Genomic DNA, 13,633 nt, shown 5'->3' with positions numbered 1-13,633 from the left:
AATGGACAAGGCATTGAAGGCAATATGATAGCTGCTATTAAATCCCACTCTGGGAAGCTTCCTTTAGCTTTGATGATTTTTTCATCTCAAAAGTTGCTATCAATTTTTCACTGACCTCAAGTCAACCTCACAAAATCAGTCTTACTTCTAATGTGTTCATATTTTTTCTTGCGGGGGGGGACTGAAAAATACAAAATTTGAGTTGCACTGCAACTAGAGATGGACAAAACTGGGATGGTTTTGGTTTAGGAAAACCTTGTGGGTGGAGGTTTGATTTTGCAAAACCAAAACCCTAAGCTACTTCAGGTCTGGGGCTCATTTTATCTGAACCACCAAAGTTCACAAAGGTTTGGATAAACAGGTCTGGTTTGACCCATCATCTCTAATTGTAACCAAATGTTTTTGCAAGTACAAGGTGAAGCTCAGTGTAAAGGTGTTCTCAATTTTATGGGGGTTTTCCTTTGTTTTTTAAAGAGTGTGAAATGGTCCTTATATGGCCCTCACCACTCTAGACTTGCCTCACAATACTATTGGTAGCTAGGGGTACTAATATCTCCATTTTGCAGATAGGAAACTGAAGCAGAGAGAGACTAAGGCCCAGGCCTTCAAAAGGTATTTAGGTGCCTAACTGACTTACTTAAGGTCACACAGCAACTCTGTAGCAGATCTGGGAGCTGAATATGGATAGTGCAAGTCTCAGCTATCAGCCTCACCACTGGAACATCGTTATTCTCATAAGGAGCATCTATACTACACCCATAGCTCAAAATAAGCTATGCAAATTGTGTAGCTTATTTTAAGTCAATTTCAAAATAACTTATTTTGTAATTTGGCACTGACTACATAATACTTATTTCAAATACGTGTTTGTGGAATGAGGTTTACAGGGATGTCGGAATAGCGAGCCCGTTATATTTCGAAATAATGGGCTGGCTGTTAAGATGCGGGATAGACGTAGACGTAGCCATACTGCTCATAGTTACATCATTTACTAGTGAAACTTGTGAATGTAAATATGCAGGAGAAGTGGGCTTATGCTATCAGGAATGCAATAGGAATGCACTGATTTCTGTTCTGTTCTATGATACTTGGGCTTTATACAGACCTCTGAGCATCTTCCAGGATGTATTAAGCGACCTGACTAAAATCAGTCACGTTACTGGATGATGCTTACTGGTAACCAATTAACTGATAACCCAGTGAGGCTGGAGTAGCAGCTGTTAACCAGTTAAACACAATGGGGTTAAACAGGATTTCACATCTCTAGTATGGCTCATCCTCTCTCGTACTTGCTCCAGAAATAGAATTGTGTGTGAAGCACAATGTTTTGTTGATAGGGCAATTGAGAGTATTGTTTTCCATTTTTAAATGTACACACTGCTATATGTTTCTGCTACAGAAGACAAAGTCAAGGAAGTGTGCCTTGCACTTGGAGTGAAAGATGGTGACATTTGTGATCATCCTGCACTCTCCGACCTATCCTCAACATAGCTCTGTCTCCTTCATAGATGGGTTATGCCCTCTTATCAGAAATTTCCAATATGCCTGAGGAGCAAAGTTGTTTACTGAAGTATTCATCGTGAAGCTTTATTCAGTCTTTAAGTATCCTGTACCCAGGCTAATGAGCAACTTGAAGATTAGAACATAAACCCTGAATTTTGGCTTAATAGTTTATGGGAAGCCATCGTAGGGTACGTGTACACAGCATTATTTCAGAATAACTCATGTTATTCCGAAATAAAGAGTGTGTCTATACAGCAAGCCATTATTTCAAAATAATGTTGAGCTGGAGGACTTCTTACTCCAACTCATGGTAAACCTATCTCACAAGGAATAAGGGAAGTCAAAGGAAGCGTGTTCTCCCTTCAACTTCTTGCTGTATAGACAGAGCCAAAGGACAAATTAAGCTATTTCAACTTAAGCTATGCAATTGACGTAGCTGAAGTTACATAGAGTAATTTGACTTTTGACCTTCTGTGTGGCTGCGCCCATAGGGAACAAAAGGCAAATGTGATGTGCTCATGATATCCCAAATTGCTGAGAAGATGTGCTGCAGCATTCTGTACCAGTCATGTAATCCTGAATGGGCTACGTGCTACCAAAAAGCCCCCCACCGACCTGGCCTAAGGTGCACATCTGATGCAGCCTGTTCCAGCTCCATTCCACCTCTTGTTGGAGCTTCCTAAGCAAGCCTTTGTATCTACATAGGCAAGCCCAAGGCATTTTGCCACCCAGGAGAGGGAAAATATTTTGACACTTCCCAAATTGGCTAAGCAAAACAAAGAACAAAACAAGCAGGCAGCATTCCCTGGAAGTTGACACCCAGAACTGGCCTGATTCCCAGGTATGTTGCCTCTCTATAGCTCAGATGGCAGATGACAAAAGTGTGCATGGGTGGGGTCAGCTCATCATTGGCGAGGCTGTGGCAGCACCTCCTCATGAACTGGTGTTGGGAGAAATTATTAGATGATGCTTCTAGGTGAGATCACAGTGTCAATGAAACATCCAGGAGCACACCTAAACTTCATCATTACATCGTTGCATACTGTACATCATTAGCCACCACAGCCTGCTCCTGCACACTACCACCCTCCCAGACCCACCTCCTACCCTGACTCCCCACCCCAATCCCCGGCCCACTCCTGCACCCCCTCCCATCCAGATCCCATATCCCACTGCACTCCTGCACCCTCCCTCCCCTCCAGCCCTCCCACCTCCAGCCTGCTCCTGCACACAACCACCCTCCCAGACCCACCAACCCCCAACACAGTCATGCACCCTCACTCCTGCCTAGACCCCACACCCTAAGCCTACTTTCCAGCAGCCTTCTCCCACACTCTGAACCTCTCATTTTGGCCCCACCTCAGAGCCTGGAGGCCCACAAAATCTACTAGCCTGGGCCCCCTATGCTCTGGGGTGTAAGGGGCTTGTGGGAAGTATCTTTTCTTCTCAGTTATCAGTGAGGGTTGGTTTGTTTTTTTGTTTTGTTTTGTTTGGTTTGGTTCGGTTTGGTTTCGGTTTGCTTCTCACTTTTGTGTGGCCCCTGACTGTGAGTAAGAGCCCCTCCTTCTTCCCCACTCCCTCCCCGGACCAAAAGAGCTGCAAACCCAAATCAGCAGTCACTATAGAAAAACAGAAGCTTCTGGGGGAGGAGGTAGCCGAGTTAGTCTGTACAGAAAAAACAACAAATGGTCTGGTAGCATTTTATAGACTAACAAAACATGTAGATGGTATTGCACATCCAGTAGTTTGATCTATGCCATCAAATGCCAGCAATGCCCCATTGCTATATATATTGGACAAACTGGAAAGTCTCTGCAGGAAAGAATCAATGGACACAAATCAGATATACATAAAGGAAACATACAGAAACCTATTGGGAAACACTTTAATCTTCCTAATCACTGTTTAAAAGATGTTCAAGTGGCTGTCTTGCCACAAACTAGTTCTACTAGCCAGATACACAGAGAAACATTGGAATTAGAGTTCATCTGCAAATTCAATTCACATGCTAGTGGACTCATTTGTGATAAAGAATGGTCGGGGCACGATCAACTTAATAGTCGTTGAAGATACAAAGAGCTCTTTGTGTAGACTCCTATGTCAGGAAGGATACTGTCAATTCAGTTTGATTCTTACCTGCTTCCTTTTAACTACCAAATCTTCAGATACTTACTGATTCCCTCTAACTCCCTGTCTCCCACCCCCTCCTTTTTTTTCCTCCCCTCTCCTCCTTCTGTCCTATTTATTTTGGGTCTGCATATCCTAAACTCAAAACTCCAGCCATCTGAAGAAGTGGGCTGTGCCCACGAAAGCTAATGACACCATCTACATGTTTTGTTAGTCTATAATGTGCTAGCAGACCATTTGTTATTTTATAGAAGAACAGTAACTTCTTGTGTGAAGTTGAACTAAATACCAGAGTCCCAAAGGTTTAGCAGTCAATTTGCAAGTTCGGTGTTTGTAGTATTTACATACCCAGCATTCTCCCTTCTCTCTTTTCCATACAGTAGCAAATAGAGGATGCATAAGAGGTAAGCAGCCCCTATAAAATTTAGTGCAACATAAAAAGAAACTAGCACTGACCTGTATATTTTGTCTCCAGAACTGGTTTGCAGATAGGTTACTAGAAAGGTTCTCTCCAGAACGTTTCAGCAGTCTGATGCAAAACTGGAGGAATATGCTCTGCCCACTGAACACGATGAGAACTTGCTGTGGATTTGAACTGACAACCAGTTCAATGGAACAGCCATTCCCTATTAATGTTCTCATGAGCTATTCACTCCTACTTAAACCATTTCAGTCTCACACTCAGTTATTAAACACCCAGTTTAAGCCATTTCATCATACATCATATTAATTACATATTTTACCTTTTAGATAATATTTTAGCTTAAAACATTGCAAATGTTCCATTGGAAATTAAAAGTTATATTAATCTTCACCAAAACCTCTTGAAGAATGGATATATTGCTCTGTGTGTGTGTAGGGGAGGCATTTTTTGTGTTTGAATCTAAGCTATAAATTATGATTTGTGAGAGAACAAGTAACACAAAAATATTTAGGAAGAGAGTTCCTTAGTTCCTATAAGACTGATTCCTCAGTAGGCAAATTTCAAATCTATGAAGTAATTTAGAAAGTACGGTATTGTAAATAATAAAGTACAGTACATAACACTGAGATTAAGGATGGCTTTGTTATTACAACTGCCTCAGATCTGATAAACTATTATATCTTCTTTTATAAACACTTTATTAAATATATCATATTATCTCAAATCCAAGAATGTTGTATAAAATCAACTAAGCAATTCAACATTCACGTTGTCATAAAAAGAGAAATATTCCCTTGATTAGATTCTATGAAGTATAATAACCATAACATAAACAAGATAATCCTTGGGTAAACAGCACAGAGTACATGGAGCACAGAAAAGCACAAAGGCACATAAAGAATTGTTGACTCTAAAACTTGAAAGAATTTTTCCATTTTATTTAATCTAGTTTAATAATAATTTTAATTACAGCATTTTTAATTTACAAAAAGAACTTTTCTAACTTTCTGTTTACAGAGTGCATCTTCCTGGGAAGTGTCTAATTGACAGTAACAATTAAATGTGTGTTATTTGTTAATTTAGTTTTATTACTGTATTTCAGAAGTGTGGTTCTTTCCAACACTGATCATCTCACCCTCCTTATATATTTTATTATAAAGAAAATAAAAATGGCATTTATGTTTGCTTGAAGCATAAACACAAAGCTTGTCCTCCAAAATTTAACCTTAGCTTTTTGTTTTCATCATACCCCATTGTCTGATGCTGCTGTACCTTGATCTGAAGGGAAAATTTACATTGATTTCAGTGACGCAGGCTGTTTCTTATGGATTTTACAGACATTGCTAGAGTTGTGCTCTAATCTTTTTGAAGTGCTCTTCTTTATGAATCACAGAAATGTTGGAAATAAATGAAACATTAAAAAACAAATAGATCTATTGGACTTAGATGAGCATATCATACCCAATTAAGTTCCTATGATTGATAAAAGGATGACACTGTCTTCATTCCTGTCTTTGAGACATTCTAATCATTCTGGAGAAAGAAAAGTAGTCATTACTTGGTCACTAGTAATGGTTTACTGTTGACTTATTGTTGAGCTGTTGGTTTACTTTCTTAAAGAGACACTGTCAAATTTAAAATTATCTTAATTGTTTTTCAAATTCTTACTTGTGTTATCACACACATATCACAATGCAACTGAAATGTTTGTTGAAACTTGGCTTACTTTCTGCTATGTATACTGTTTTACTTATGGCATTTCTCTCAGCATGGCAATTGTATTTCCAGTCACTTTCATTGCTGATTTTCCTACAAAGTTGCTAAGTTATAATACTTAACAATGACATCATGACTTACATTTCCAATGCATTGTGCAAATGCTAATTAGTTTATTCTCATGAGACCCATCGAGTAGGAAGTAACACACTTTGGGCTTTATCCTGGTTTCACTGAAGTCAGTGACAAGTGTCCAATGGGACTACAATCCAGTCCTTACCAACGGCAGAATGAGGCCAAGGTTTCAGAAATGACAGCTAATCCTGAAATAATTCTTCCACACCATCCATTGTCTCTCTTGCCATGGCATGGTGATTAGGATGCAAACTCAGCAGGAGAATTGTGGTGGTTCTAAGTGTATCCAGGACTGTAATACTGTTAACATTGCCTCTTCTAACTTGAGGGAGTCTTGCCTGGCTTGGTGTCAGCTGTGACACTACTGGCCTTTCAGTCACTCATTCACTCTGCTCTGGGCTTTCCCAACCCTGTCTTCACCTTGCAGGTTCACAATCAGTGCACACCGGTCCCCAAGTCCCTTAGAATCATCCTGTGATACCCAGCACCTGCTGCTAGCGACTCACAGAAATTCCAGCTCCTCTGCCCCCAAAGAAGTAGTGTGTCCCAGTTTGCTAGTTTTACTATAAGAAACCACTCCTACAAACCACACAGCACTTTTGAGCATTTATAATAAAACAAAAGTAGATTTATTTAAGAAAGACTAAAGATGTAATTAGAAATGAGAGAGCAATACAAACGAGTGGTTAAATGCAAAGCAAAATGATAAAATGCAAACGGGATCTACCCTTATCATTAGTTACCTTTCCTATATAATAAAGTATGTTTCTTCCCATCGTCTTTTGCCACCCCCCACCCACCTGCCCACACACACACACACACACACACACACACACAGAGTCAGTCTCTTACAGAGCTAGCTGGCTGAACAAAAATCAGGATCCAATTTTTCATGAGAATACCTTGCACATCAAGGTGTCACCCTTACTGAAAGGATTCAGGGTACCTCTCCCTTCTCTGTGCTGTCCTGAAACAGTCTCATGTTTCTTTGCTGAGACGAGACATGCTCATATCTTGTCAAGGTCCTTTTTTTACCTTCAAGAGGTTTCAGTTGTTTGCCATTGCCTTTCACGATTGTCTAGTGAAAGATGTGTGATAGAGCAAGCCTAAATAATTGTGCCTTGCAGTACATTATCAGCTAAACAAGCCTGCGTGACAACTCCCTCCTGCCTGAGGCACGGAGACACATTATCTCCTGGTGACCAATTTTTATCCCAGGTCCATAAAAGGATACTTTTAGTATAAATCTATTATTCCTTAAGTATTACCTATGCATACATCTCACATTATGAGTCTTGCTTGACAGGTTATAAGCTTGCTGTAAATACTTCACATTATTTTTTTATTGATAAACTAGAAGACTTACCCGGAATTGCCTGGAGCCCAGGTTGGCCTGGGGTCCACAAGCTGGCTTCTCCCCAAGGCCAGCCCAGGGTGGAGGGCATGCAAGCTGCCTGCTGGCTTCTCCGTGAGGCTGGCCCATGGAGGGGTGCTATGCAGCTGCTCCTCCGGGGTAACCCAAGAGGGGTGAGCCACATGCCATGGCAGCCTGGGGTTGGCCCAAGCTGGAGGGGGGTCATGCGGCAGCTGGCAGCTTCTCCCTGGGGCAGGCCAGAGTAGCAGGGCCATGCTACTCACCAGCGGCTGCTCCCCAGGGCTGGAATGCTTGTTGCCTCCCTATGGTCATTTGTGAATATAACAGTCCCTGTGCTTACTGCCCCTTGTGGTCAGTCTGGACTCTAAACTGTACCTGCTCTCACAACCCTCCCTTTCCATTTAATGCAAAACAATTGCATCATTGTCCTGGTACAACCAAGCCCTGCTCTTGCTTTAATTTATTATAAAAGGGTACTGCATACCAAATTTGGTGGTCACAGCTTTTAACGTTTAAGAGGAACAAATGGATTTACAGACGGACGGACAGACATACAGACAGATAAAAGTGCAAACTCTATAAAACATATGGTAGGTATCCTGCAAGACATGTTTTTCATGTCTGAGATTAGTTTTTTTTCCAAAGAACTGGTCACTCTTTGCGAAGTCACCGCTCTGTCACAGGACATCTAAATCCACGTTTGTTTGTTTGTTTGTGATCTTTTTGTTGACTTTTAACTATTAAAATATTTTCATTCGTGAGGTCTAAACCTTCCAAAAATGTTACATTTGTATTTGATCTTGTCTATTAGGCCTCAGTTGGAGTATTGTGTCCAGTTTTGGGTACCACATTTCAAGAAAGAAATTGGAGAAGGTCCAGAGAAGAGCAACAAGAATGATTAAAGATCGAGAGAACATGACCTATGAAGGAAGAGTGAAAGAATTGGGCTTGTTTAGTCTGAAAAGGAGAAGACTGAGAGGGGACATGATAGCAGTTTTCAGGTATCTAAAAGAGTGTCACAAGGAGGAGGGAGAAAAATTGTTTTCCTTAACCTCTGAGGACAGGACAAGAAGCAATGGGCTTAAACTGCAGCAAGGAAGGTTTAGGTTGGGCATTAGGAAAAACTTCCTAACTGTCAGGGTGGTTAAACACTAGAATAAATTGCCTATTGAGGTTGTGGAATCTCCATCACTGGAGATATTTAAGAGCAGGTTGGATAGACATCTATCATGGATAGTCTAGATCAGTGTTTCTCAACCTTTTTTTATAAAGTACCCCGTTTTCAAAAAAAAAATTATAAGTACCCCCAGTATCTATAGTTTTCAGACACACACACAAAAATTCTACCATTACAACACATTTGTTTAAACAACTTAATCGTAGCCAGATGGGCAATGAAATTTTTGGATGTAAAAAGTACAAAATTAATAAAGCGCTGTAAAACATAAAACAAAAATTCAGTTTTCTCCAAATTTCAGTTTTGTTGACATACCCCCCCAGACTTCTCTCAAGTACCCCAAGGTTACTCGTACCACTGGTTGAGAAACACTGGTCTATATGGTACTGGTTCCTCCCATGAGGGCAAGGGACTGGACTCGATGACCTCTCAGTCCCTTCTAGTTCTAGCGTTCTACAATTCTATGATTGTCTACACTAGCCTTTTTCTGTAATTAAAAATTTCCACTGTGGCTACTACAAATGGCAGCTCCAGTGTTAAAAACAGTTGGGCTACGTCTAGACTGGCATGATTTTCTGCAAATGCTTTTAACGGAAAAGTTTTCCATTAAAAGCATTTGCGAAAAAGAGCATCTAGATTGGCATGGACACTTTTCCACAAAAGCACTTTTTGCAGAAAAGCGTCCGTGCCAATCTAGACGCGCTTTTGTGCAAAAAAGCCCCAATCACCATTTTCACGATCAGGGTTTTTTTGCGCAAAACAAATCTGAGCTGTCTATACTGGCCCTTTTGCGCAAAAGCTTTGGGCAAAAGGGACTTTTGCCCGAATGGGAGCAGCATAGTATTTCCGCAAGAAGCACTGATTTCAGACAGTAGGAAGTCAGTGTTCTTGTGGAAATTCAAGGTGCCAGTGTAGATAGCTGGCAATTTTTTCCGCAAAAGCAGTTGTTTTTGCAGAAAAAATTGCCAATCTAGACAGCCTTGTAGTATAAGCAAGTCAGTAATGGCCACCTATATTTTAGCTAACATACCATCCAGACATATGATCAGGGTTGGAAGACACAGGGATTGAAGAGCAGCAAGTCTGCACTCCTGTTGCCATCATTGTTACCATCATGGGAGTTGCCTTGGTGTGATGGCAGCAGAGGGAAACCTTAAGGAAACAAATGCTTAGTGTAGCCACTGACATTCAATTTTTGCGTTATCTTCTTTGTAACATTTGGATAGAATGGTAAATGCTTCCTCAAAGTGCAGCCTTTGATAGTCATGCAGGAGCACATAATGGGAAGCCTATTACCTACAAAAGTATTAGAAAAGTGCTCCCAGCTGAAAGTGTTTATCCAGTTGTTGTTTCAACAACTAAAGCATTAAAGTCATCATTGTATTATTTGCTACTGTTTAAAACAATTCAATGACTGAGTCAAAATTTGTTTCATGAGAAGCTGAATTGTTTTGGGAGGAGGAGGCAGAAAAATATTTATCTTCAGAAAACCTGCATTCCTTAAAACACATGTTTTTAATTTTAATAACATCAGCCTATGGCAATGAATATCTAAAATATAAAGCTAGTTGTGTGCCTTTTGCTGTTCGGGACAGCACTCCATCTTTGTGCATTTGCAGAGTAATAAAAAGAAATTATGGTACTTTCAGAAGAAAGTTGCTGTGGTTGACAGTATTACTCAGCATAACATTATAGAGAAAAAAAATCTTTAAAAGTCACTTAAAAATGCCCATATATTTAAAAAAACATTTTTGGCCATTTAGTAAAAAGTTATCCCTACTCCACACTGTGGGTATATTTACACAGCAAAGTTATTTCGAAATAACAGCCGTTATTTTGAAATAACTTTCCTAGCGTCTACACAGCCAAACCACTATTTTGAAATTAATTCGAAATAGCGGAGCACTTATTTCAAATTTGGTAAACCTCATTCCACAAGGAATAACGCCAAATTCGAAATAGCTATTTCGAAATAAGTGCTGTGTAGACACTTATATCGAAATAGGGGGCCTCCAGCCTTCCCAGGGTGCCCTGGTGGCCACTCCAGCCTCAACCAAGAACACTCCTCTCCCTCTCCCCTCCCCAGAGCCCTTAAAGGGGTTGATTCTGGCCACAATGCCTGTGCCAGCTCCAAGCCTTCCAGCCCAAAGCCAGCAGTCACTGCCCCTGAACCAGTGGCCCCAAAACATGATCCAGAAAGCCACTGGCAGCCAGCCCTCCACCACTCCCTAGGAGCAGTCTGCTAGCTCCCAGGAGCCTGCCAGGCCCCAGAGAAGGCGGGTGCCTTCCTGGTCCAGGGTGGAGATCATGGACCTTATTCAGGTTTGGGGGGGATGCCCCCAATGTCCATGATCTCCACACTAGATGGAGAAATGCGGCCATCTATCACAGGATAGCTACCAGCCTGGCCACAAAAGGCCACATGTAAACCCAGGAGCAGGCTTGCATGAAAATCAAGTTGGTCCAGCGAGCCCCCCAACCCTGAGCCCTGAGCTTCCCCTCCCCTTCTTCCTCTTGTTTCCCCCTTCCAGCTCCCTCTTCCCAGGTGTTTTCTCCCCTCTCCCACCTCCTTTCCCCAGCCTCACCAGAGTTTCATTCCCCCTCCCCCCAGTTTTGTTAAATAAAGAGAGTTTGTGTTCATGAAAATACATGTACTTTATTTGACATCAGGAAGGGGGGTTAGGGAGGCATAAGTGGAAGGACAAGAGGGAGGAATAGGCACAAGCCCCCAGAGAGGCTCTTAGTGCTCCTCAAGGTGGAAGCTCTCCCGCAGGGCCTCCAGGATACTGACAGCCCCCCGATGGACCTCCCAAATGGCAGCCTGCAGAAAGTGCAGCCAGGCTCGCAGCAACGCATCCAAGAGAAGCACCAGAGTGCCCAGGGGCAGCTCTGTCTCCATGTTGCAGAGTGGTAGGGTGTCCCAAGTGAGGGCAATCAGAGCACGCAGAGACAAAATGCTTTGCTGTCCCTCATCAAGGTAGGCAAGCAAGCAGGGAAAGCTGAGAACCGGCTGTCCAGGGGTGGGGTCGCTTTAAGCACAGACCTCAGATAGCCTCAGGTAGCAGCCACACAAAGTAATTCCTGACCTGATGTCTTGCCGGACCTGGTTCTGGCCAGCCTTAAATGCTATTCAGCGTCCACTTGGTGTGGATGCACTATTTTGAAATAGCCAAATGCTATTTTGAAATGCATTTTGTGTGTAGATGCATTATTTCAAAATAACTTATTTCAAATTAACTATTTTGAAATAAGATATTTCGAAATAACGCTGTAGTGTACACATACCCTTATAGACCCCACATTTTTAAAAGTGCATATGCAAAAAAGCCTGATGCATATATGCCCATTTTTTCCACGCACATTTAACCCTCTTTTGGTCATGTGCATTGGGCATGACACAGTTATGTGCATATATTTTTGCACTATGAATAAAAACCTAATAGAGTAACACTGAAATCAATGGGTGCTGCGTCTTGGACTTCCACTACAACAGACATGCTCAATTTTATGCACTGTGAGCAGTTCATCTGAAGTCAAAAGTTTTTCATGGTGTCAGGAGCTAAATCCTGAGTCCCTAATTAATGTGATTAATCATTGCTCAGATAAGTAATCCCTTTGACTTTAATGAGATTCATTGAACGGAAGAATAATTGCACATGTGAATAACAGTTTGCAGTATTGGATTAAAAAACCAAAATATAACCATCATATACTAGTGCTAAAAACACACTGAGTCAGTTTGAAATGTTTTTAAAAAAAATGGAGGGGTTTGTAATAATTTGCATACTCTATACAATATAAAAACAGGGAAGTAATTTTCCATCTCTTATGTAACAATATGTGGGAATAGTCCTTCCATAAAGAAATATACTTTTAAAGAGTATATCTCTTAAACTAAACTGCATAAACTAATACTGCTTTTTGCTTTTCTAAACTGCCAGTTACAAAACTTGGTAAATTTACACATCTATTATGGAGGTTTTCCTGTTGTGTGTGTGTTATTTACAGGATTCTAGGGAAAATAATCATTTCCCAGGTCTGCAGTATTAAACTCCAAACCATAGGCCCCATCCTGTGTTCCTTGCTATTCTCTTCATTTATATCAGTGGCCTGGGTCTTCAGGGAATGCAGGATTGTGCATTAGGATAGTAAACAGGAACCAAAGCAAGACACAGAGAAAGCAGGATTAATCAAAATATCCATAATGAATGCTAATGAAGCTAACATGCTAGTAGTGAATGAAACAGCTTTGTAAAGTATTAAGGTTGTTTTATAGTAGACAAGATTCTGAACATATAAATTCTGACACTGAAGACACTATGTTCTTAATATCTTATCTTTGTATGGTATTGGGTGGCTTAATCTCAAACAGTAATTCTGGTGTAAAAAGAGAGACAATTCAATGTGTCCATTTTAGATTAGCTGATAGAATTATTGCAGAATTATAACTTCATAATAGATGTGTAAATTTTGAAAGGATGCTTCATATGAGACAAGTGACAATCTCAAAATGTGTACCCACAGTGATGATATGTGCACTATATTTAAATAGGAATCAACTCTGATCCCATGGTTGTCAGTGAGCGTTTTGTCACTGAATTCAATGGAAGTGGATTCAGTCCCTTATAAGTAAGAAAGAGTGTGTGCTGTGTGTTATTCATACTTCACTATATAAATAACTTCAAATGTACCTGCACTATAGCTGAATCATAAAATTGTGAATTATTATGTTTTTCTGCCAAAAAGAGAATCCATAAAAAGAGATTTATGGTCATAGCTCCCTTTTGTGCTGTACTGTTTGCCTTTATCATAAAAGTTCTTTCAGTTCACAGCAAAGTAAATATACCCACTTCGTTAATAGTGTGCCGCCTTTTCTCTGTTAAATGCAAGGCTTATTATATAATTTGAGTTAACTACTGTTTTTGTTGATATTAGCTAGTTGATTGTTGCCCCTGCCTGCAGAAATTCCATGCCTGATTTATGCAGAGGGCTTGTTAGGCAGGAACTAAAGTGGGCCAGGGCTAGCTCACAAGTCTATAGGAATCCATTCAAGCAGCTTTACGTTTTATTCTCCCTGCAGCAGATTTAAAGCGGCTTTGTATAACAGTCGAACAAGAATAAGCAGCTGTGGAAAAGATCACAAATCATAGGAGCAGTTTAACAGAGAGACAGAGGG

At 40.8% G+C, this 13,633-nt stretch overlaps 1 long non-coding RNA gene across 1 annotated transcript in view; it reads right to left on the bottom strand.

Moving 5' to 3' along the window:
- The window catches only part of LOC142829625 (uncharacterized), a 33,615-nt gene extending 29,370 nt beyond the window's left edge, over window positions 1-4,245 (bottom strand). Inside the window, exon 1 of the long non-coding RNA XR_012904241.1 lies at window positions 4,087-4,245. This is a non-coding gene — a long non-coding RNA (uncharacterized LOC142829625). The remainder of the gene's footprint in view (window positions 1-4,086) is intronic.
- Between the last annotated feature and the right edge of the window lie 9,388 nt (window positions 4,246-13,633).

The sequence above is a fragment of the Pelodiscus sinensis genome, chromosome 5 (genome assembly GCF_049634645.1).
Source record: "Pelodiscus sinensis isolate JC-2024 chromosome 5, ASM4963464v1, whole genome shotgun sequence".
Lineage (NCBI taxonomy): Eukaryota > Metazoa > Chordata > Testudines > Trionychidae > Pelodiscus > Pelodiscus sinensis.
Note: the sequence above shows the minus strand (reverse complement) of the source record. Positions and strands in the feature narration are given on the sequence as shown.